Below are 26,209 nucleotides of genomic sequence, written 5' to 3' on the forward strand. Positions count from 1 at the left end.
CAATGTTTCCATTGAAGTCATCTTGATGGGGGTTACCGCAAATCCTTTGGGGGCGGGAGAAAGGCAACAAAGAAACACAGCAACAAAACCGAAAAAGCCCCAAGACACAGTCCTGGGTTGGATGACAGACTGGATATGGTAATTTCCTTTTTAAGCCTTCAGAGCAGGTTCCCTATTTAATGGTAACTCTCACACCAACGCGAAAACAAGGAATGGGGTCCATTTCCACAGGTGGCTGTAAAAAGCCTTGGCTTTCCTTCTAAATGAGAACCATTTCCAGACCTCGAGAGGGGCCTTGATCGATCACCTGCTGTGGTTGCGAGGGATACCCATCTCCCATGGCAGGAAGAATACTTCTCCCAAAAAACATCCATTTTGAAAAGCATCTGAAGCAGGGAAAATACGCGTTGGGCATATTGTAATGAGCCCAAATGAGAAAGAAGGCAGAGGCTGTGAGCATCAGAGATGCTCACAGCCTCTGCCTTTTTGTCGCCTTTTCTCCCTGAAATGCTCACTCTGCAAAGGGTCAAAGCTAAGGGGGCAGCAAAGGTAAGGCTGAAAACGCCCTTTATCTGCAACGGGACCCACACCTCACGAACAGGACTGTGTCTGCTTTCTAAGGGGCCAGTGGAGATGAACCACCAGAAGTGGGATGCAGATCCACCGGGGACCTTGGCCCGGGGCCGAAGGCCAGCACTCACCCTGCGGCGGCACTTCATTGATTTCAGGAGATGAACCCTGTCCCTGCTCCCCTGTGCACCTCCACCAGCCTGGAAGGAACAGGGGGCCTGGGGGCTTGCCATGGGCGGAGGTGATGTGTGATCCCGCCCCCTCTGAAGCGTTTGCCTCTGTAAGGATCAGGAGCAGGGAGCAGGGCGTCCTTTGCATCCTTCCTGCTGAAGGCAGCCTCCCCAGAGGGAGCGGTCCTCAGGTTGGGGGCTTCTGACTTGGCTGGGGACCCCTTCCAGGTTTTAAACTCAGAGGGTGGTGAGGAGAGGAATTTTTTAAAAAAAGGCAATTTGCAACAGAGCTGACAAAGGAAGGGTTAGAGGAAAACAGTGGTGTTGGTTTAAAAGCGGGGAGAGCTGGCGGCTTCAGCCGGGGTCTCACGTTAATCACTGTGTATTTGCTGAAGCCGGGAAAGCCTCATTGGTTATGCAGACGGCGTCGGTCCCAATGCAGGAGAGCCTGCCACCGAGCCGCGACTTAGCTCTCGGAATACCAAACTGGAAAAGCCACCGCACCCAGAGCGGGCCACACTGGCTCCGGCTGGACGAAAATACACCCCGCGCGCATAAGAGCGTGCATTGTGGCCACGCTAATTAGCCGCTATTTTTAGGGACAGCGCTGAGCAGGGAGGGGGCCGGGGGGGCGGGGGAGCGGCAGCCCAACAGCAGGTCCATTTAGGACGCCGGCGGATTCCCAGGCTCTGGGCCGGCCTTTCTGGGTGACGCGGGAAGCTGTGATCTATCTTCCTCGTGAATGTTGGGAATTTCAGCAATTCCGAGCATGCTACAAAAGACGACCTGTGCTCTGCCGCGGAAGGAAAGCAAAGCAATGGCACAAACAAAGGGCCCTGGGGACATTCGCTCCCTGCCCTGGGTGGGGGGAGGGGTCAGCCAGGAAGAGGTGACGGGGGAGGGAACTGCATTGCTGAGAACGGGTGTGGGGGGGAGGCAGCAGTTCTGAAGGGCCATGGGGGCGCCAAAGGCGTGATGGCTGGGCCTGGGGGGCCCACACCTAGCGGGGGGCGGGGCGCAGGGAACTCCATCACCCCCGACCAGGCTCCCTCGTGCCCCATTCAGATACCTGCCATCGGAATCTGAGCTCAGATCCCCGGCAGGGCAGCCGCCCCTGCAGCGGGCTTAGCACCACCACTTGACCCCAAAGCCCTGCAGCTTCAAGGGCGCCACGGTGCTGCCCTGACATCAAGGGCAAGACAGCAACCTGTAGCATGTTGTTGTAGGCGTGGGACTCCATTAATGAGGACAAATGGATCCAACCACGTGTCTCATTTGAGAAGGATGTGCGCACACACACACACACACACACGCACACACACACACACACACCCCACCACCACAACCACCACCAATCACCAAGAACAACAGCAACAATGAAAATCCAAATAGAAAAGACGTAATATTCATTGAGAAGAAATATCCATTCAAGCTTCACACACACACACACCCCTCCCACAAGGACGGAAGGGGGCATTGCCCTGTGACCTCCTGGGGAAGGAGGCCATGCATTCACCCACTGCGTTCTGGGTCTGGCTGCCACATGTCCGGGTGATGCCAGTTTGGCTCGTTCTGGAGAGATGTGTCTCTGCACCCGAGAGGCTGGGGGTCACCCATCACAGGCCCTGTTTTAGGATTCCTCTGCCATGATTCCGTGTCAGGTGGTGCTCTCCTCGGGATGAGCCTGCACACAGCATTCCCAATGCGCTCTTCCTTCCAGGCTTGAGAGATGCAGGTCCTGACGTGTGAGCAAAGAAGGCTGGAAGCCCCCTGGAGGTTAAACGTGAGGTGACGGAGCTGCCTGCCTCTGGATTCCTGATGAGGCTTTTGACTTGGTTGCAGGAATAGAAAAGGCATGTCTTCGAGCCCCCAGAAGTCCTTCTGCAGGGGGTAAGTCTCACAATTCCCCATGGCTCCTTTGCATCCGCTATATAGTGTCCCAGGGAGAGAATTCCTGCAGGGAAGTGGTTCTCAGGACACTCAGTAAGCCTGGGATATTTTTGGTTTCCACAAGGGCTGGAGGTTGGGGGATGCTGCTGGCATCTAGTGCCGAAACCAGGCTGCTTAAACAGATGGCAATGCGCAGGACATCCTGGCCAGGGCAGAGCATCGCCTCAAACGTTACCATGTCAAGTTCCACTCTAGGAGTGGCACAGACGGACACCTGGGCAGGTGGAGTCCCACCTGCAAGACAACTGCCTGGACCTGGCACATCACTAGGCAGAACCACTTAGAAAAGTCCTTTCTGCAAGAGCCTTATTTCTTATCAATGATGCAGAGAAGCTTTCCGGGGACCATAAAGCCACATCACATCTGTACCACCTAAGACAAGGTTTAGGCTCTACAGACTGTTAGAAATATGCATGTAGGAAGTTCCCATTGTGGCTCAGCAGTAATGAACCTGACTAGTATCCATGAGGACCCGGATTTGATCCCTGGCCTGACTCAGTGGGTTAAGGGTCTGGCATTGCTGTGGCTGTGGTGTAGGCTGGCAGCTGCAGCTTGAATTTGACCCCTAGCCTGGGAACCTCCATATGCTGCAGGTATGGCCCTAAAAAAAAAACAAATAAAAAAAATGTGCATGTAGTTTGTGGGAACACAGGGGTACTGGATGTTGCTGCCTCTGTGCCAGGCAAGGAATTTCAGACCCCATCTCTGTTTTCTTCTCTGCGACCCTGCCTGGAACACTACAACTCCATCCCCAGGCACCAGGCACGTTTTAAAACACATCGGAGCTTTTGTAGCATACGTGGTGATGTCTTCTGCCCCAGGACTGGCCTTCCCCTGGTGTCCCAGATGCTAAAACACAAGAGCCAGCCTAGGAACCCACAAACAGCGGTCTGGTCATCTTTAACAGTGTCATCTGAAAGAACCTTAACGAATGGATGTTCTCTGTGTTACTGTAACTGAGCAGGTGCTATGGAACCTTCCTGGCACTGAACCCCCCCTCCCCTCCCATGTTCTGGCTGCCCCTTGTGTACAGAAAAGCTTTAGTCAAAGGATAAATTTAATCAGAGATGAGAGAAAATGCAGAAGTAAAGGAAAGCAGTCAAACCAGACCCAGTCGTAACAGCTGAGTCTTCTGGCAAAGTCACAGAGCTTTGGCTCCTCCTCCAGGGCTGCAGGTCATATTTTGAGCCACGTCCTTCGTGCTGTTTTATATAGACGGAAACCCCAGCAGGTGGAAGACGTTAACTGGGTGATGACCAGATGGGAGCTGGGACATCAGCTGCCACTATTCTGAGAACTGGCCTCGAGGACATGGGAACAAACTGACCCAGGAGCTGAAGAGGAACTGCGCTGAAGACAATCAAGATGAACTGCTGGTCTGACCACCCATGACCCATGTCACAAGGACTGTCAGAGCTGACTGCGCTGCTCTGCACGGAGCCCCCTTCCTCTGCCCATTCACTCCCCCCAAACTCCCCTTTGAAAGCTCTTGCCCCCAATCAGCAGGGTGGGAGTTGGCTTTTGGACATGAGTCCCCCTTCTCCTCACATTGCCAGCCTCCTGAATAAAGCAAGCTTCTCTTTCTTACCAACACACATCTTTTGAGTAGTGGCTTTCAACTGTGAGTAAATGAACCTGAGCTCCATAACATTATGTGGAATGAGATTCGCTAGCATTTGCAAACCACAAGATCTGGTTGGTTCATCAGGAGTTCGAGTTTACCTTATCGGAATTAGTTAATTTCTCACGATGTCTCCCCTGCTAGAAAGTACACATGCATCTCTTCCAAAAAGAGCTGCCCCCGGCCCCACAGAGATCATCAGCCCACCCCCTCAGCAGACCATGAGAGGAGAGATCTAGTGGGTTCTGGATTCCCAGAGCCTGGGGAAGCTGCACAGGATCCCTAACCACCAGGCCACCATTTGGCCATGGCTGCGAGTGGTGATATTTTTCCGTTAGTGAATACTTAAGTGACGCATGGGTTAGCACATGATTCAATTTTCCATGTAGGATTCAGGACTGAATTGTGTCTGGTTGGGGGCAATTTAGGTGCCCTCAAGGAGAGGTTTCACAAATGCATTTGTGTAAAATCACCTTTGGGAAATCTGCTCCCCTCTAATTGGGGCTTCTTCCTTGTAACACTGGGACAAGGGGCAGGTACGTCCTTTGTGTGTTATGCTGCTTGTCCCCACTGGATTGTGCAGACACAGGTCCCCCCAGGCGGCACTGGCATCCTCCTGGAATTATATTCTCTTCCTGGGACACTTCTAGAAACTGCCTCCCCAGACCTGAGAGGACAGGGATATTAGGGAAGCAGACCTTTCTACAGCATCAGTACCACCAGCATCTGTCCCCAAAGCGAAAAGCATCACTTGTTCATTTCCCTGGTCCTACAGATCCTCTCTCATCCATTCATGAGTCTGAGTGTGAATTCAGGAAGTTATTTCCTCATCAGCAGTGATACAGACGTGCTTCCTGACAGGCTGTCAAAGTCCTGCTTGATGGCTTTGCTCTCCCTGTGCTGTTCCAGTTACCCTGACTTTCGCTAACAATGTTTTTGTCAGGTTATTGCTTAATCGCTGCAAACTCCAGAGGGGAAAAAAAGAGTGTGCCAGCTGGTGTGTGTGCCCCTGGTTTCCAGCAACACCAGGAATATCTGAGAATTCGTCTCTGTGAGCACGCATGGCAGAGACATGCAAGGATGGGCGAGATACAGAGAGACAGATCCAAAGCAAGACTCAAGAGCTGCTTGTTGTAACCTGGTTTTACCCAGTCTTCCATAAACACTCACCAGGGCTCTGGGACTCCGCATGCCACTATACTTTAATGATTGCCACGAACAACCATGTTTAACCCCCCTCTCATAGATGCATGCCAGACTTTCTTCCACCAATGTGAACTTTTTTGTTGTTCATTTCCTTTTACCACCACACCTGTAGCACATAGAAGTTCCCAGGCTAGGGGTTGAATTGGAGGTGCAGCCAGCCTACACCACAGCCACAGCAATGCCAGATCCGAGCCGCATCTGTGAACTACGCCACAGCTCACGGCAATGCCAAATCCTTAGCCCACTGGGCGAGATCAGGGATCAAACCCGAATCCTCTTGGTATACTAGTCTGGTTCTCAACCCACTGAGCCACAATGGGAACTCCCCAATGTGCACATTTTATCAGATGGTAATTCATTATTTCCGGTTTGATCTGATTCAACCCATGATAACTCAAACAGTTAAATAAGTGCCTCTTACAGTCACTATGAGCTAACTTTACAGGCAGTCCATTCTTTCTAGGCACCTGCTTACATTGGTAAATCAAATGACGTTGTGTTACCTGTGGTTTTGTTTTGCTTGGAAGATTCCTCCATTCTGCAAATGCTTTGCATGTGGGTAAGAAAACTCACTAACTAATTTCCTTACTACTTAGAGGTGCATTTCCAAGCAATTTTCCATTTCGATGTGTGAACATTCCTCTTCAAATTCCATTTCCCTTCTGAATGTTTTTCATGTTCATAGAAATTGCGCTTCTTGCACCTTCACGGCATAAGTTCCAACCTTACAGACATCAGTTAGGTTGAATGCATCTTCACATAAAACCATACTCATTAGATAACTTGATTAGATTAGATTAGATAACTAGATTAGATTAGAGTTGAAACCATACTCATTAGATAACTTGACTGTCACAAAAATTTCACTTTCTCGACTTAATGTTACAAACTTGTAGCGTGTTTTGGGGTTGTTTTGTTTGTTTGTTTATTTGTTTGTTTTCGGTGGACCGTGCCTAAGGTGTGTGCAGGTTCCCAGGCCAGGGAGGGAACCTGCACTATGGCAGTGACCACGCCAGATCCTTAACCTGCTGAGCCACCAGGGAACTCCTCAAACTCGTGTTTTGACTTGTTTTCCCTCCATAGATTAACTTGGAATGAGAAATGATCAAGATGTCAAGCACTTGCATCTTACTATGCTTCCATCACTCCTTCCCCTGACCACCCCCGCAACCAAATACAGAACCCTTGCAATTTTGTAAGGAAGACGTTTTATATGTAGTGACTGAATGGGGAGCAGCCTCTGTGATGAACAGATACGGCGTTTAAAGCCAGGTGTTTGTATGGCTCTGGTGTCTTACGCACTATATGTGTCTCTGTCTCAGATTAATGGGACTGTTTCCTGTCCACTTGGAACCAGAATATGCCACGTTCTTCACAAACCCCATCCCTCCTTGAGAGTTTCAACCTGACCCCACCCCTCCTTGAGAGTTTCAACCTGATCCCATCACCTCCATGAACATACGGCTTCCCTGTCCCCTCCTTTTCCAACACCTGTAACATCTATGGCACAGGCTATTCATCGAGTCCACTCAAGGCCCCTTAACTTGTCATTGTCTTCTTCAGTAATTATTTATTGCCCATCTACTATGTGCCAGTTTAAATGCCTGGCCCCAGGCACATGCCAGTGAAAGAGATGAACTCAGTGCCTGGGTCTTAGAGTTCAAAATCTTGATGCAGAAACAGACACTATGCAGAGAAACATACAAGGTATTTTTTGTTTTGTTTTGCTTTCATGGTGGCACCTGCAGCATAAGGAGCTTCCCAGGCTCGGGGTCCCATCAGAGCTGCAGCTGTTGGCCTTCATTGCAGCCATGGCAACGCCAGATCTGAGCCACATCTGCAACCTACACCAAAGGTTGAGGCAACCCTGGATCTTTATCCCACATCCTCATGGACACTATGTTGGGTTCTTCACCCACTGAGCCACCACAGGAACTCCAGCATTTATCACTAATAGCATGAATCCCACATCCAGAACAGTCTGTCTGTACAAGACACACCATATGAAGCTGACGCAGCTTCTCTGACGGAAACGCCCGGCAGTTGCTCAGATGCAAAAAAAAGAGAAAGAAAGAAGTGAAGAGCCACAGGAAAGAAGCAAAAGGGAAGGAAAGAATGAGGTGAGCTCCAGGGGACGCTTGCTGTTATCAGGTCCAGACCCTCACCCGTTTTCTCTGTGGCAGCGCCCACCTGCCCTGGCAGTCCTGCCGTCCAAAGGCAGCACTCAGATTGTAAAGAGCTCACGCTGTTCTTTGACGCCTGGAGTCTATGCAACCTTCCAAACAAGGTGGGATGATGTACGCGTCTCCTCCAGACACCAGATTAAGGAATCAGACCTACTAAACATAGGGTAACCCTCACCTGCCCACCCGTGCATGGGGCATCCCTCACCTGCCCACCCGTGCCCCGTTTCCTGCTGCTTTTCTTTGGAGCCTGCATCCAATTACATTCCTTGGGTGAGGACTGGTTCCTCAGCATCTCGGAAACCCCCCCCCCCACACACACACCATCTACTCCTGCTCATGAAGTCGACGGCAACCTGTTACATACCTTCTCCCTCTCTCCCTCCCCCCCAACGCCTCTCGGAGTCACACTGGACAATTACGACAAGGGTCTGTCACCATGTCATGGTCAATTTTCGCACTTTACCTCGTTTCTGTGTGGGCCTCTCAGTGAGACGGAGCTTGGCAATGACGTGATGGCTGCTCCAACATCCATTCGAGAATCCGCCAACGTGTCTTGAGAAACGTGAAGAGCCTAGAATGAAATGCAACGTAAAATGATGGCTAGAGCACAGCAACAGAACGCAATGTGTAATTATGACAAGAGCATGAGCAACGCCTCGCTCTGGCCTCAGACCAGCATGTGCCCTTTGGACTTGGGGCAGGTGTCTGGACATAAGAGGAACCATATCTCCCATGGGTGGCTTTGAGCTTGATGGCAAAGCTCACCCAGCAAAATGCACTGCATGCCAAACCCTTTTCATTAGAGAGCCGGGAAGAAACAGAAAGTACGCCTCAGGGTTGGAGAGAACCTCCCCATTTCATGGTCTCTTATCATCACGGGGTTGTGTTTTTTGTGCTGTGGAATATTATTCTTTTCTAAGATGCTGTGGAATTAGGGTGGGAAATACGCCAAAGGATGCAACGGAAGGGGAGCAGAGTGCCACCCCAAGATGTGATTTAGGGGTTCAGGATGTGTCACCCCAAGATGTGACTGTGGGGATTGAGGACATGTTACCCCAACATATGACTATAGGGGTTCGGGACATGTTACCCTAAGGTGTGATTGCAGGGGTTCAGGACGTGTCCCCCCAAGATGTGACCATAGGGGTTGAGGACGTGTCACCCCAAGATGTGACTAGGGGTTCAGGACGTGTCCCCCAAAGATGTGACCATAGGGGTTGAGGATGTGTCACCCCACAATGTGACCAAAGGGGTTCAGGACATGTCACCCCAAAATAAGCCACCTGGTTTTTTGAGCTGTGGGCACTTGAAAACCAGCAAACAGGGGGAAGTTTGTCTGCACTCCCCTTTATCCGCCCAGAGAGGGTGCTCCCAAAGGAACTCAGGTGCCCTCAGCCCCTCCCGGGAAGTGTCCTCATCAGGCAGGTCTGCCTCGCATCACAGCAGAGGTGTGTAGGGATGATGTCACCTACATGTGCAAGGTAGATGGATACAGACACCGCGGAGCAGCCCCCACCACACCCAGCCAGACCATCACAGACCGTCACCCCTCCTGTCTGTTCCCGTGTGGGCTCCGTCACCTCTCCTAAGAGCCACTTACTCGCCCCAAAGGGGCCCACATGCCATCTCGTCTTCACCAAAGGCTTCCTGGGGGACTGCTCACCTCCCCTGGGCTCCCCCCACAGGGATGCGAGCAGGACACATCATGAACATCTGTGTGTTTTTCTCTTGTTAAACTCGTTTCACTGGGGTCTCACAAGAGAACCGGGAAGCAAAAGGGGGAACCTTATTTTTCCTCTGCTACATACTCCTATAACGTCCCTGCCGGTCCCTATTTTCCCCTGAAACACTTTTATGCAGTTTGCTGGTATTCAGAGCATCAGTACCTGAGACCAAGGCTTGGAACATAATTTCTAATTGGCTGAGAATAGTATGGTCATTAAGGGGCTTCTCCTCAAGACTAACTGTCTTTGATCCTTGAACTTATTTCATAGTTATGGGTAGATTGTTTCCTCTGATTTTAATCATCAGATTCAAGCAGATTATCTCTGTAGTTACGGCCACACGCTTGGGGAAAGCTCCATTTATAAGCTTTGAAGCAGACGGGCGTTTTCTACACGTTGGGCAGCATGATGTTATTGCTCAAGCTCGTGAGGAATGCCCATTCAGAATGTGGCAATGCTGGACAGGGAAGACTGTTAGCAGGTGTGAACTGGAGTTTGGCACCTGCCATCAGCCTCGCTGTGGGTTACATCATGAGCTGCTGCAGCTGCCGACCTGCAGAGCTCAGGGTGGAGACCTGGAGTGAGGCACTCTGAGCTCTGGGAAAACAGGAAAAACAGGTCTTCAGATCGTCATTTATTTTTTGAGAAGATTTTATGCATCTCATTCTTGCATCACCTCATACCTAGAAAAACACTAAAATCCTTCAATGAGGACTGATGTTTGTGACCAGTAGTGACCGTCACCTCTCCGTCACTAGCAGGCACCTCTCCCTTCACTGTTCTGATGTCTGTCTTGATATCAACCCTTTCCTCTTGGGGGAAGTATTTCAGAGCTGTCTGAAATGCTGCCTCCTGGGCTGTAGTTAGTGGGCAAAATCAAGGATGTCACAGTCATCGGTCACTGCAGCCACTTCCACTCCCAAGGATGAGCTGGGGAGCCCTGAGGGAACTCAGGAAAAAAATAATCCTGGCCCAGAGCTGAGATGCATATCAAAGGAGTGATTCCAGGAAGCCCAGACCTTTACATCTTCCCATAGAAACTGGTTTTCTATAAATCTTTTTCTGTAAATCTGGTTTCCTGTAAATTTTTTGTTCCTACCATCTTCCCCTTGTTGCAAAAACTCATAGACCCTAGCTTTCCCCTTACCTCCTCAGAGCAGTTTCTCAGGACTCTCTGAGATGCTGTCTCCCTGGCTTAAGTTCTCATTTCATCCCAAATAAAACTTACCTCTCAACTTTCAGGTTGTGCTTTTTTTTTTTTTTTTTTTTTTTAAAGTCATCAGAGGAATAGCAACCAAATTAATGGTGGATGATGGAAATGGGCAGTTTTAAGCCCCAGAAACCTCTGTACTGGTTAGGAAAAAGGTGAAATTGTCTGGACCTTAAAAACGCTGTTGGATACCACGTGCTCCCGAGTGGATATGGACTTTCGAGCCTTCCTCTGGCCTAATTCTATCTACTGCTTTCTCGGCCACTGTCCCCACCCTCTGCTGCCTCACCGGGAACTAGGGGGCTTTGCCAGCATCAGCTGAACAAAGCGTGACACGTTAGGTGAGGAGTGACCCCAGGGAAGATCCTAGCTGCTACAGGACATGCTTCTTCCTCTACAGAAGTGGATTGAAAGAGCATACTTTGCTTCATGGAGGATGCACGTCGTTGCATCACTCCTTGTACTTCAGTTGCCATGCTTTGTTCAGAAGCATGAAGGATGAAGGATGTCAGAAAGAGAAAGAGAAACACCTTAGCATATCACGTATATTTAGAATCTCATATATGGCACAAATGAACCTTTCCACAGAAAAGAAAATCATGGACTTGGAGAACAGACCTGTGGTTGCCCAGGGGTAGGGGGAGGGAGTGGGATGGACTGGGAGTCTGGGGTTCATAGGTGCAAATGATGGCCTTTGGAATGGATAAGCAATGAGATCCTGATGTTCAGCACTAGGAACTATGTCTAGTCCCTTATGATGGAGCATGATGGAGGCTAATGTGAGAAAAAGAATGTATAGATACATATAACTCAGTCACTTTGCTGTGCAGTAGAAAATTGGCAGAACAGTGAAATCCAGCTATAATGGAAAAAAATAAAAATCTTTTAAAAAAAAAAAAAGAACCACGAAGGACCTCAGATTTTACCATTCTGGTCCAACGGGTGTGCCTACTAGAGCCTCACAGAGGATGGCAGAAGACAAGAGACTCCCAGGTCAGAGACAAGACTCTGCTTGTTCTCCCAGGGACAACAGGACGCAGAGTGGCAGTGTTGGGGCTGGCTCCCACAGGGAACAGGAAGAGGGCTCTCGCGTGGGTACACAGTGAATTGTGACCCAGGAGAGAAGCCTGTGCTTAGGGAACAAGCTGGCACTGCTAATGGGCTACAAGCCTGCCTGCAAAGGATCCTCTCCAGGAAGACATTATCTTCGTCAAGGGGCGGGCATACGAAGCAATAAACAGAGCAAGCCTGCCGTTTGCTTTAGAGGAGATCCTACCTCTGGCTCCCAATGGCTGTTGGCTATACAAACATCTGAAACCCAGCAGGACCCTGTGGTGGGCCTCCTGGGCACAAAATCCTTTTCCTCTTCTCAATTTCTTACTTGCAGCATAAAGGCTTCAGCCTTAGGATCTTCCCTGAATACCAAAGGGCGGGTTCAAACAGGTGCTTCTCAGGGAAGGGAGGGGATGCAGAGACCAGGCAGGAGCCGTCAAGACACAATAGTGGAGCCTAGGGGCAGGTCCTGGTGCTGCCTCAGCCTAACACTAGATGCCACTACCTTGGAGAGCTTCTGCAAGACTAAAGCCCCCAACCCAGGCAGAGGATGGTACCTTCAGGCAGAGCCCCATCCTATGACCTCACCATCAGCCAATCAGAAGAAAGCCACACCCCTGCAGCCCTCACCCCAAATGTTGCCTATAAAAGACTCCTCCCCCAGAAACCTTCAGGGAGTTTGGGGTTTTCTTGAGCACAAGCTACTCATTCTCCTTGCTTGGCCCTCCAGTAAATCTTTCTCTGCTACAAGCTCTGACATTCCAGTTTGTTTGGTTTCACTGAAATTTGTTGCACACATGAAATTGCACTTGATCACATATCCTTGAAAAGATAGCCCAGGAGAAAGGCCATCACAACCTCTGCTTGCCACACAGGCAAAGAATTGTCTGTCCACAACTTTATTGTATATTTTTTTTTTCCAGGACTGCACCCATGCCCTATGGAGGTTCCCAGGCGGGGGGTTGAATCGGAGCTGCAGTTTCCAGCCTACACTACAGCTACAGCAATGCAGGATCCGAGCCACCTCTGTGACCTACACCACAGCTCATGGCAACGATGGGTTATTAACCCACTTAGCGAGGCCAGGGATGGAACCAGCATCCTCATAGATACTCGTTAGGCTCGCCACCCACTGAGCCACCACGGGAACTCCTGCCCACCTCTTTTTAAGGTGACTTCTTGAATAAATAGGAAAATGACTTAAAGGGATCAGAGGGCCTAGAAAGTCAAAAACGGACACATAGGGACTCTGAGTCCTCGCAGAAAACAGGGTGAGAAGGTCCCCACGGTTGGTCTCTGTCCTTGAAATGGGGCTTTCCTCTTCCCCTCCACAGGGTTGCAGTGTTGCTTTGGGGCTTTCCAGTGCAACCCTGAAAGAAAACTGATGTTCAGACAATCTAGCCAGCTTTCAACTGTGAGGCATCTAGACCAGCTGAATGGTCAAGCTAATTGCCGCCATAACCTCTCCGAAGAGAAGCAAAGCACAGCCATTCAACATCATTAGCAGTCCCAAGTCAATGTCTTATTCATTGCGTGAGTGAGTGCCGGCTTTCTGGACCATAAGAAAGCCCTGGACGGAAGGCTATTATTGCCTGTCAAATGGGACACTTTTTATATCATTAGAGATGCCTGAGGAATGGAAATTGATGATGGGTTTGTTTTAATGACTTTCCGAGAGAGAGTGTGTGTGTGCGTGGGCATGTGCAGGTGTGCGCAGGTATTGATGAGCCGTCATTTTCAATGAGTGCTGCTATTAGGACTAACATTATTTCTTAAGAGCCATTCAATTATGGATGGGGAAGAATGAATAAAAAAAAGAGAGCTCCAAAGTTTCCTGGCCACTATGGTCCCTCCTTCATCACCTTGTTTTAAATTGTAAACTGTCTTGACCCTCCTACTTAGCGCATACAGAACTGAGTAAAGAAATCACTTTAAAACATGTTCTATTTTGCACTTTACAGCTAGCTGTCAGAATCATGGGAGCATCCAGTTCTTTTTGAGTTATATACTGCTATGTGTATGTTTGGAATCTAAGACAAAAGAAGACAGACAGAGAGAGAGAGGAAGAAGAGGAGGAAGATAGAGGGAGGGAAGGGGGAAAGAGAGAGTGATGAAAAAGGACAAGAAGCATATCACTCAATCATCCCAACGTTATCCACTCCATCCGAGTTTTCTGGAACAAAGGAGTGATCTTCTAAACGGAGGCAATGTGCCCAGTGAAAAGGCAGGATTCCTCCAGACTGTTGGAAATATTCACCATGTAGCCCTGGTGAGTACATAGCAGATGGTAGACTCTCTGGTGCCTTTGACAGAAACAATCTGAACTCTTCTGGTTTAGCGAAATAATTTTCAACCTCAATGAGGAACTCACTGTAGAGGGTGTGGAGGGAATGAAATTGTGAAGTGTTTAAAAGAAGGAGGCTACAAAGGAGATGCAGGATGCTAAAAGGAGACCTTGATGAACGAAGAGACTGATGTCAGAGTAACCTTAAGGGGATTTTGACCACGTTCTTAACTGCATTGCCCATATAGCTGGTGGCACCAAATTATAAAAAGAACTCACTGGGCCATATGCAATTGAAAATGGGTGAAACATCATCTGTCACTGGCTCCAGAGTGAGAACTGAAAGTATCAGTTCCTCATCATGGCAGTAGCTGCTCTAAAGAGCTCCCAACAATCCCTGCTCCCTGCCATTCACACACGTATATAATTCTTTGCTACACTGTATCGAGGACAATAGAGTACTACTGTTTATAGGGTGATGGTGCATGACTCCCAAGGTTAGGTCATAAAATGCATCATGGTTTCTGTGGATCCATAGGTCTTGCCTCACTCATGCTGAAGAAAGCCAGCAGCTGCCATGCAAGGACACTCAAGCAGCCCTGTGGAGCAGGTGGCATGCTGAGCAACCAAGTCCTTCTCCACGACGCTAAGGAACTGTGACCTCCAGCCAACAGCCATGCAAGTGACGTGTCTTGCAGGCAGATGTTCCAGCCCCACTCAAGCCTGCAGATGAATGCCATCCCAGATGCCATACCATAAATACCCACTTCAGCCCCGGCAAGGCTCCCAATCCCCAGAGACTGTGAGCAATGGCTGTGTGTTACCATGAGCCACTCCAGCTTATGTGGCTTTATTCTGTCGCATCAGGAAGCTAAGTGATATGATGATCAATACCATTCTCTATGTTGCGAACGAGATGAAAGTATTGAAACTGGAACCAAGCAGGACCCTGTGGGGACTTCCAGGGACAGCTCCCCCACCAGCAGTGTCCTCTGCCTGCCTCTTGTTTATAGAAGAGCTTTAGCCTCAAAGGCCTTTCCCATGTTCCAAAGGGCAAATTCAATCAGAGAGGTGAGAACATGTGGAAACAAAGGGAAACAGCAAGCCGCAATAATGATAGTTTGGCCATTCAACAAAATCAAGGGCCTTTCATTCCTCTTCAAGAACTAAAGAGAATATTCTGGGCCATGTCCTTGGAGCGGTTTTGCAAGCACTGAACCCCCCACCAGGCGGAAGAAGTTAACTTAAGACCACACAGAATCCAGACGGGTTGGAAGCAGAAGGCGGATGATGTTGATACCTGATGACCCCACCATCAACCAATCAGAAGAAGGCCCATCAGCTGATGACACTCCACAACCACCCCCTCCCTCACCCTGGCTTTAAACGCCCTTCCCAGAAAACCATAGGGGTAGTTCAGGTCTCTGAAGCACCAGCTACCCCTTCTCCTTGCTCGGTGCCTGCAATAAACACCATCTTTCCTTCACTATGCCCCGGGGTCAGAAGGTAGGCTTTGTGGCGGCGTGTGGGTGAGCAGACCCCAGTTTGGTTTGGGGAGAAGACTATGGCTGAGATGAGAAATCTGCCGTACTTCACCGTTTCTTGGACCCTGGTGTCAGTGGCATGGATGGTCACGCTTCTATGATAGTCGTGTGTGCACAGCTCATCAGCTGGCGTCATTCCATTCTTGCAGCTATTGTAGCCAGGGGACTACAAGGCAGAGTCTCCCAGAAAGGGAGGATCAGGGTAGAAAACATTCTATTTTTCATCATTAATACATGTCCATGTTCACACTTGAGAAAAAGATAATCAGATTTTGTCTGAAGTAGACAAGCTGCTTCCAAGGTTCCCAAGAGGGAGAGAAAAAAAAAAAAAAAAAAAAGGCAAAAAAGTCAGTATAATTCAGGAAGAGAAATTTAATGTAGAGAGAAAATGATGCCTCAGAGATATGAAATCATATTTTAAAGCAACAGTAATGAAAACAGTTTGCTTCTGGTTCATGGGATACAGCAATAAAAAAGTTTGGAAATTATTTAAATGTCCACCAATAGACTAATGGCCAAGAAAATTATGGTCTGCCCATTCAATAAAATGCCATACAAACATTTAAAAAAAAATGAAGCGTCTCAGGAATGTAATTATGGAGTAATCTCCAAGGGATCACTTGATGTGGCTAAAACAAGATATAAAACAGATGACTTGGCGATATGACATGTAGTTAGCTGCTAACCATTATCCTTGCTTCTATAAAAACAGATCTTCAGTTCACAACAATTCTTTTTTTTTTTTTCTATTTTTTTTCGCTCTTTTTGTCTTTTATTTTTAGGGCTGCATCCAAGGCATCTGGAGGTTCCCAGGCTAGGGGTTGAATCGGAGCTACAGCTGCCAGCCTACACCACAGCCACAGCAACACAAGATCCGAGCCACGTCTTTGACCTACACCATAGCTTGTGGCAATGCCGGTTCCTTAACCCACTGAGCAGGGCCAGGGAGTGAACCTGTGTCCTCATGGATATTTGATTCTTATTTGATTTGACATTGATTCTTATTGATTGATTTGATATTGATTCTTATTTGATATTTGATTCTGATGGATGTTGAGGCATTATGGACTTGTGAGGTGATAGTTTTAGTGGTTCAAAGAGACTAAATTCTTTTAGAAAGAATTCAAAACACACTTGGTAAACTTGCAAAATAAATAAGTTAGGGATTTTGAGATGTAATGACCTCTAGATATTTAAGACCTGGTTGGAAGATTTTCTTCAGGGCTTTATTTCTATATGTTCAAACACATTACAAAGCAAAAAGATGACTAGGACAATTGGCCATCAAACTAATCTTGGGATAAACAGCATCAGACTTTTAGGTATTTCTTCTTTAAAAACGTCTTAGGAAGAAAGAAATAGAAATTGAACGTGATTGATTTTTAAAAAACAGTATCCCTATTCCATCGAAGATTGTAAACAAATTAGGCCTTAAAACTATGATACACGAATTATGTAGAGTCTATCCATTAATATGACTTTAGCAATAATTTTTTTTTTTTTTTTTTTTTTTTGTCAGGTCCGCACATGTGGCATATGGAAGTTTCCAGGCGAGGGGTTGAATCAGATCTGGAGCTCCCGGCCTACAGCACAGCCACAGCAATGCCAGATCCGAGCTGTGTCTGTGACCTACACCACAGCCCACGGCAACCGTGGATCCTCAACCCAGTGAGTGAGGCCAGGGAAGGAACTCGCATCTTCACGAATCCTAATCAGGTGTGTTACACACCTGAGCCACAACAGGAACTCCCAGGATAACTCTTTATATCTTAATTAGCTTCTCAAGAAGATGAAATGGATACCTATTTTGAAGTGCGGTGCACAAGACGAGGGATGTATTATTTTGGTAAAGCCTCCAAAATCCTAACAGAGAGAAGGTACTTAGTTTAAAAAGTTGCGTCATTGACAAACTGGAATTCAACAGGAAGGAGTATGTTTTGTACAAATCGCATATGCAAAACACAGGTCTGGTATCCCAAAAGAGCCAGAGAGTTGATTAAGCTTTTTTGTTTCTGGTCTACATCGAAACAGAAAAAATCTTCCCCACTCTGCCTTTGAAAAGGTTAGATAATGCCCTTCAAATTATTAGAATCTTCTTTCCTGATGCTACCAAATGGTACTAAGTCTTTTCTAATGAGGGAACAGTCTTCATTCTCACCGGAGGAAAAATAAAAGAAAATAGCCACTATACCTAACCGTTCCTCACGTTAGCTCTTTCAGGTATTTTGTTATTATATTTAAAAATGGGCTCTGGGCCATAGGGAGAAAGGCCAAGTATTTGTTCACCTGACACGCCCCTGCAAACTCTTAAAAATCTTTCTTTTCTCCTCTATCAGAGTCCCCGCTTCTGACCACTTGAACTTGATTGTCCACTATTCGGTGAAGGATGCTCTGACAGCATCCCATTAATTTTGGTGGCACTAAATTTCATCCAGTTCAGCCAACAAGCCTCTGATAATTCGGCTCCCAGGACAGGGATGGCCAGCCTGGCTCTCACTGTGGCTAATGGATACCCACAAATCAAGCGGTTCTGGGGGTCAGTTACACGGGCTGTTGAGCAAGGACCAGAGTCCGTTCTCGTTCACAGCACAGACTTGCCTAAAACCACAGGGCGAGAGGGCCCTGGCTCTTGCCAAGAACCTCCAGGGCTGCGGGTAGGGAAGGAAGAGGGGGAAGTCCGCTCCTTGCCAGAGCCTCCTCGAGGCCCCTGCCCTCCAGCCCTGAGCTGACTCGGGGAGGTCGGGGCCGGCCTGCTGACGGGACCATCACAGGCACAGACCTGCGGTTTGATCCCAGGATACAAGTCTTGTTTGGTGAGGCCCCCGCAGGTGGACTATCCAGAGCCTAAAGTAATGTCATCCCACTCTGCAGCGAGGAGAAGGACTAGGAAGTGCTCTCCGCCCATGTTTTATTTCCTTCCCGGTGGCACGTCTCCGCAAAGAGCCCTATGTACACGCTGCCTTTGAGGCCAGCATCCACCCACGCCAAGGGTTTAAAAAGGCACCCCTCGGTTACGTGGCCAACTCTGGTGTCCCAGATCGTCACACGGTCCCAGCCCACGTTTCTCTCGGGGAAGCAACCCCAAGAAGCTCTGCCATCAACCCAAGGAACTGTGGGGTTGCCCTCCCATGGGGAACCCATTCCCGCTGGCGGGGCCAAGGTGGGGCCTGAGGAAGGGTGGGATGGGGGAAGAGCGAGGAAAGGACCTTGCTGGCCGGTGGGGAAGGTCGTCGTTGATATACATCGCTTTTTCCCCAAAAATAAGGTGATGAGGCCACCTGCCCTGGGCTTTGTGCCTTAGGACAGGCGGTTTTCTCCCGGAGAGCTAGCTGACTCCCTGCTGGGCTTGGGCATGTTCCATTTCCCGAAGGGTCCCCTTTTCTTTCTTTCTTTCTTTCTTTCTTTCTTCCTTTCTCTTTCTTTCTTTCTCTTTCTTTCTTTCTCTTTCTTTCTTTCTTTCTTTCTTTCTTTCTTTCTTTCTTTCTTTCTCTTTCTTTCTTCCTTTCTTCCTTTCTTCCTCTTTCTTTCTTTCTTTCTTTCTTAAATTAAACTATCGTTGATTTACAAAGTTCCTTCCATGTCTGTTGTCCAGCCAAGGGGCCTTTTTTTCTAAAATATAGAAGAGACCGGGTTCTGAATCACCTCCCCTTGTAGGTTGATGGGCACGTCTTCACAATTAATTTCATAATTAATTTCTGTGGCTACAATTAATTCACCTCCTGGTGGTGAACTTGGTTTCTAACCGAGGGAAGAGAAAGACTCGGTGGCCTCCTGGGAGGGGGCATGGCCGGCGAAGGAAAGAATGTGGCGGTCAGAACAAAGTGTTAAAGGCAGTGACAGCAACCCCGGGGATCACTGAGGTAGGCTCTCCTTGTCCCCAGATGGATGATTAGCCATAACCAGGACCGAGGACCTGGGGCTGGACTGCGTGCAGGTGTCTTTGTGTATATATTGCTCTGGACAACCAGGGTAATTAGTCTGTGCATCACATCATCAGTTTACAAAGCCCACCAGCCCCCACTGTGATCAAAAGATGAAGGCAACGATCACACCCCCTGGACAGGTGGGAAATGGAGGTGCTGAGAGCGTGAGAGAATAGACCCTTTCACACCAAGCACAAAGCTGAGATGAGACCCTCCAATGGAAACAGGGCAGGACATTATGGTCCGTCCCCAATCCCAGGTCCTTGTCTGCTTTTTGCCTGTGGAAAAACTTTACTCAAAGAGTAAGTTTAAGCAGTGCAGTGAGAAAATGCAGAAGCAAAGGAAAGCAGTCTAATGGGACATAATAACAATAGTTTAGTCCTTAAGCAAGTCAAGGACCTTTAGTTCCTCATCAAGGGCTATGCAGATGATATTCTGAGCCACATCCTTTGCACCATTTTGCAGCGACTGAAACCCCCACCAGATGGGAGATGTTTACGGCTTGATGACCAGACTGTAGGCGTGGCATCGGCTGCCACTATTCTGAGAGCTGGCCTCAAGGAAATGGGAGCAAACCAACCCTGGAACTGAAGACCAACTGTGCTTAAAACAATCAAGAGGATGCTGGTTAGACCAGCCATGACCCGTGTCAAGAGGACCGCCAGAGTGGCCCGTGCCACTCTGCACGCAGCCCCCTCCCTCTGCCTGTTCGGCCCTGAACGTCCCCTTTATAAGTTCTTGCCCCCTGATCAGGAATGGGGCATTGGCCTTTGGACATGCGTCCACCCACTCCCCACATTGCAAGCTTCCTGCATAAAGCAACTTTCCATTTCCTACCAACTTTGTCTCTCCACTGTTACCTTTCCAGTGGTGAGCAGCCAGACCCCGCTTTTAGTAACACCTGCCCCCGCCCTCCAGATGCTCCGCTTCCCTCTTCGGTAAAAGGAGTCTCGGAATGCTGGCCACTGAAGGAAGGACCACTGCCCCCATTTCACAGATGAGCACGCCGAGCCCTGGAGGATTTGAGTAAGTTGCTGAAGAGCATGCAGGGGGTGAGGCGTATGCGTGGTGTGGCCCCAGAGTCTGTGCTCTTAGTTTCAACGCCAGAGTCAATGGAAGCAGATCCCAGATAGGGGACCAAGTAAGGAGGGTACAGTTGGTGGGCAGGGACCTCCCCAAGGTCACCTGGGGGCCATGAAACGGAACTGAAGGTAAGTATGAGCTCTCTGCCCCTTCTCCTGTGTCAGTGGAAACCCAGAAGATAGTCTTTTTTTTAACTCAATGAATTTTATTGTATTTATAGTTGTACAACCATCATCCCAACCCAATTTTACAACATTATCATCCCAAACACCCAGCCCATCCCCCCCCACCACCTGTCTCCTTTGGTAACCATAAGTTTCTCAAAGTCTGTGAGTCAGTTTCTTTTCTACAAAGAAGTTCACTGTATCCTTTTCTTAGGTTCCACGTATAAGTGATGGCATATGATGTTTGTATCTCACTGTCTAACTTCACTTAGCATGATAATTTCTAGGTCCATCCATGTTGCTGCAAATGCCATTATTTCATTGCTTTTTATGGCTGAGTAATATTCCACTGTGTATATGTACCACATCTGCTTTATCCACTCCTCTGTTGATGGACATTTAGGTTGCTTCCATGTCCCAGGCAATATTCTTGATGCTTGTCAGAAACTATCTTTTAACCACAAGCAGGAGGCTGCAAACTCTAGCCAACCAATCAAGAGACTGGAGGAGGAACAGGCTGATGAACCATGAGCCATTTATACCTCAACCAATCAGGAGGCTGGAGGAGGGAACAGGCTGATGAGCCATTATACCTCAACCAATCAGGAGACTGGAGGAGGGAACAGGCTGATGAGCCATTATACCTCAAGCCATTATACCTCAACCAATCAGGAGACTGAAGGAGGGAGCAGGTTACTGAGCTATTTATACCTCAACCAATCAGGAGACTGGAGGAGAGAACAGGCAGGGAAATACAGAAGGGGAGTGGAAAATGGAGAGGAAGAGGAAGCAAAGAGGAAACAGGTTTTTCAGTGTTTAGGCAACAACGACATCACACCCTCACCCTCAACACCACCAGGGGGTTTGCCTGTGAGCCAGTGGAAGGAAGCAGGAGAAGAAAGGAGATTCAGGCATGGCAGGAGAACTGTGGCCCTTTTTTGAAGACTGCTTTATGGGACTCCAACCTTATCTTGAATTTCTCTCCTAGGGACAGGATAAATCCTAAAGTCTTGACAAAAGGTTTATATATCTCCACGTCTGATGCTTTTCTTTGCTGGGGAAGCAAACAGCACAACCCTGTTTCATGCTGCTGAGGAATTTACATGCTAAGAGATAAGAAAAAGAGGGGGAGCTGTCTGAGGACCACAGATGAACAGTCTGCACCAGGCAGCTGATCAGAAACTTGAATGACCCTTCATGCTACTTTGTAGAGCCATGGCTTGGAGGTAAATAACAGTGATGCCTCTTTTTGTGTGATATCTTTGTGATATTGGTGAGAATTAACTGTGGGGGAATGTTCTCATTATTTCAATATTAAAATTCATATTTCTTCATTGATCATTCTTTTTGCATTTTCCCATGTCTTTTTTAAAAAAAGTGTAGTTGATTTACAGCATTGTGTCAATTTCTGCTGTACAACAAAGTGACCCAGCCTCACACACACACACACACACACACATTCTTTTTCTCAAACTATCTTCTATCCTGTTCTATCCCAAGAGACTGGATAGAGTAGAGTTCCCTGTGCTGTACTGTAGGACCTCATTGCTTACCCATTCTAAATGTCACAGTGCATCTACTAACCCCAGACTCCCTGTCCATCCCACTCCCTCCCTCTCCCTCTTGGCAACCGTTTTGATGTGACCTGAAGTAGAGAAAAGTAGGGAGCTGCTTGAGAGGATGAGCTGATCCCAAATGCTCCAGGATTAGCAACGCATACATGAGCATTGAGGAATGAACGCTGTGAGCTGAGAGCAAAGCACTGAGTCCTAACCCCTAGACCGTCAGGGGGCCTGAGAGCTGAAAGAAAGGTTCATGGAGTTCCTGTTATGGCTCAGCAGTAAGAACCCAATTAGCATCCAGGAGGACTTGGGTTCGATCACTGGCCTCGCTCAGTGGGTTAAGGATCTAGTGCTGATGGGAGCTATGGGGTAGGTCGCATGTGTGGCTCGGATCCTGTGTTGCTCTGGCTGTGGCATAGGCTGGCAGCTACAACTCCCACTCAACCCGTAGCCTGGGAGCCTCCATATGCTGCAGGTGTGGCCCTAAAAAGAAAAAAAGAAAAGAAAGGTTTGCACACTCACAGCTGGAGGGCAGTGCACACGTGTGTATAGAGACCACGGCAGGTACTCAGGAGAGATTTCCGTCATATGACAGCTCTTAGGTTTTGAGCTGATCCATGTGACTGAAGTTCTCAGGGAAGGGAGCACAAAGGTGGAACCCTCTTCGAAGCATTGACGTCTCAGAAAATGCACGGAACTTTGCAGCAGGTGAATTTCCATAGCTTCCAAGGGGGGGGGATCATTGTTTCTGCCCATCCAACCTCAGGGGGCCTGTTGAAGGGACAAAGAATGGTGCCCAGATGATTCCTTATTGTGTGGGGCTCTCCTGGGCATGGTGGGATGTTTATTTATTTTGTATTCTTTTTTCACCTGTGAAAAGATGCAAAGGCATCTTTTCATAAGTTGCCTGACAGTATCACATAAGATGCAGGTGTACAATCAGAGAGTCACACTTTCAAAGGTTACACTCCATCTGTAGTTATGATAAAATATTGGCTTTATTCTGCGTGGTATACAATATATCCTGTAGGTTATTTTATACCTAAGAGTTTGTACCTCTTACTCCCCTCCCCCATTATGTCCCCCCTCCCCCCACTGATCGCCACTCATTTGTCCTCTAGATCTGTGAGTATGCTTCTTTCCTGTTTGTTATTTTGTTTTTTATTTATTTGTTTGGTCTTTTTAGGGCTGTACCCATGGCACATGAAGGTTCCCAGGCTAGGGGCTGAATTGGAGCTGCAGCTGCTGGTCTACACCACAGCCACAGTAACGCCAGATCCAAGCCGTGTCTGTGACCTACACTACAGCTCACAGCAACACTGGATCCTAAACCCACTGAGCGAGGCCAGGGATCAAACCTGCATCCTCATGGATACTAGTCAGATTCATTTCCCCTGAGCCACGACAGGAACTCCTTCCTTTGTGTTTCACTAGTTTGTCCTATTTTTTAGAATCCACAAACGTTCCCTGGGGAACAAAACTGTCTGTGATTGAGAACCACTGCTTTAAGTGAACCAATCTTTCCCATGCATTTGTGGCACTTTGTTAGTTTCAACAGACAGAGCAGAAGCAAAGGGATTTTTTTTTTCTGTCCTCATATCCAGAGAGGAGGCATGGGACAAAAAGGTGTCACACTGAAGAATCACAGAGGTATTGGGGGTCCTTTCTTTTTCTTTCTTTTTTTAAATTTAATTTCTTTGAAGTATAGTTGACTTACAATGTTGCATTAGTTTCAGGTGTACAGCAAAGTGAGTCAGTCATATATATATATGTGTGTGTGTATATATATATCTCCATTCTTTTTTCCCCATATAGGTTATTACAGACTCTTGAGTAGATTTCCCTGTGCTCTACAGCAGGTGCTCATTAATCATCTCTTTTATATGGTCCTGTGTAGATGTTACTCTCACCATCGCAGTTCTTCCTCCCCACATGGTTTTACCCGTGGTAACCACAAGATTGGTTGTGAAATCTGTGTTTGTTTCTCTTTTATAAATAAGTTTCTTTGAGTCTTTTTAAAAATCAGATTTCACATATAAGTGATGTCATATGGTATTTGTCTGCCTTCCTGCATCTCTAGCAACATGTCCACCCATGCTGCTGCACATGACATGTCATTATTTTTTATGGCTGAATAATATTCCATTGTATAGAGATAGCACATCTTAATCCATTTCTCTGTTGACGGACCTTGAGGTGGCTTCCAGGTCTTGGCTAATTGTGAATAGTGCTGCTATGAACCCTGGGGTGCATGTACGTTTCTGAATTGTAGTTTTGTCTGGATGTGTGCCCAGGAGTGGGATTGCTGACTCCTACGGTGGTTCTATATTTCATTTTCTGGGGACCCTCCTTACTGTTTTTTCATAGTGGTTGTACCAATTTACATTCCCATCAACAGTGTAAGAGGCTTTCTCTTCTCCATGCCCTCCCCAGCATTTATTGTTTGTAGATTTTTTTTTTTAATCTTTGTGTCAATTTATAGTTTTTCATTTTTTTTAAATTTTTGTTTTTTCCATTATAGTTGATTTACAGTATTCTGTCAATTTCTGCTGTACAGAAAGTGACCCAGTTATATATATGTGTATATATGTGTGTATGTGTGTGTGTGTGTGTGTGTATATATATGTATACATATATATATATATCCTTTTTCTCACATTATCCTCCATTGTGCTCCATCGCAATTGAGTAGATATAGTTCCCCGTGCTGTACAGCAGGATCTCATTGCTGATCCACCCCAAAAGCAATAGTTTGCATCTATGAACCCCAAACTCCCGTCCATCCCACTTCCTCCCTTAATGATGGCCATTCTGACTGGTGAGAGGTGGTACCTCATTGTACATTTGATCTGCATTTCTCCAATAATGAGTGGTGTTGAGCACCTTTTCAGGTTCTTTTTGGCCATCTATCCATAGTTCTTTTCTTGAATGTGTGTCTCCCTCTTCTTGCTTCTTGTAGCCACACTGCCAGCCCCAAGACGGGGGGCATTCTGAGAGTCAAGTAGGCAAGACTTTATGGTACATTTCAGGTTGGGAGGGGAGCAATGCGAGAAAATCCTGTCCAGGTTGAATCCCAAGTAGCACAAATCCTGGATCTATAAGCGTGTGTGGCCTGAGGGAGACAGAACGCAGAAGGGTCAGGCTGCAGCAACGCCCAGGGAGACGAGAGAGGTCTGAGGATCCAGTGTGCGCCATTGTTCAGGCTGACATTCCTCTGAGGCATCAAATGGGGTCATGTCCGATGTACCGTCTTGGAGTCCTCCAGAGACACTGGCTGGACACGGGAACACAGGATCCTCCAGAGACACCGGACTGGACACAGGAACACAGGATCCTCTTAGCAGCCAGAAGGTAGGAAGGATCAGAAACAGAAATAGGAGAGAGAGCCGGGCTCTGAGAATGCCAGGACTTGCTGCATCCCTTGTCAAGGAAGAGCAGGAAATGGAGAAGGAACTGTCTGAGAGGTGGCCAGTTGCATGTTTCTGCATTTGTTTTTCTTTTCAAGAAGCTAGATCATCTTTGCATAGCTATGCTCAAGAGCTGCTTCCACAAAGGGTGTTGTCATCAGTGTGTGTTTCTGGTTTGCTTTCATTTCTTCCTTCCTTCCTTCCTTCCTTTCTCCCTCTCTTCCTATCATTCTTGCCTTTTTAGGGCTGCACCCTCGGCATATGGAAGCTCCCAAGCTAGAGGTCCAACCAGAGCTGAACCTGCCGGCCGACACCACAGCCACAGCAACGTGGGATCCGAGCCAGGTCTACACCACAGCTCAAGGCAACGATGGCTCCTTAACCCAGTGAGCGAGGTCAGGGATCAAACCTGCATCCTCATGGATACTAGTCAGGTTTGTTATCACTGAGCCACGACAGGAACTCCCAGCTTTCATTTCTTCTGCTGTCCCTGTGATTCTTAAGGGAGGTCATTCCACAAGTGGTCAGCAGTGGCCAGGCAGAGTAACCACA

At 47.9% G+C, this 26,209-nt stretch overlaps 1 protein-coding gene across 1 annotated transcript in view; it reads right to left on the reverse strand.

Annotated features, from left to right (window-relative positions):
- PUDP (pseudouridine 5'-phosphatase) overlaps positions 8,089-26,209 on the reverse strand; it is a 298,656-nt gene continuing 280,535 nt past the window's right edge. The window contains exon 6 of the transcript XR_002340816.1: positions 8,089-8,274. The gene's annotated coding sequence lies outside the window, so the exon portion shown is untranslated. The remainder of the gene's footprint in view (positions 8,275-26,209) is intronic.

This window comes from Sus scrofa, chromosome X (genome assembly GCF_000003025.6).
Source record: "Sus scrofa isolate TJ Tabasco breed Duroc chromosome X, Sscrofa11.1, whole genome shotgun sequence".
NCBI classification, from domain to species: Eukaryota; Metazoa; Chordata; class Mammalia; order Artiodactyla; family Suidae; genus Sus; species Sus scrofa.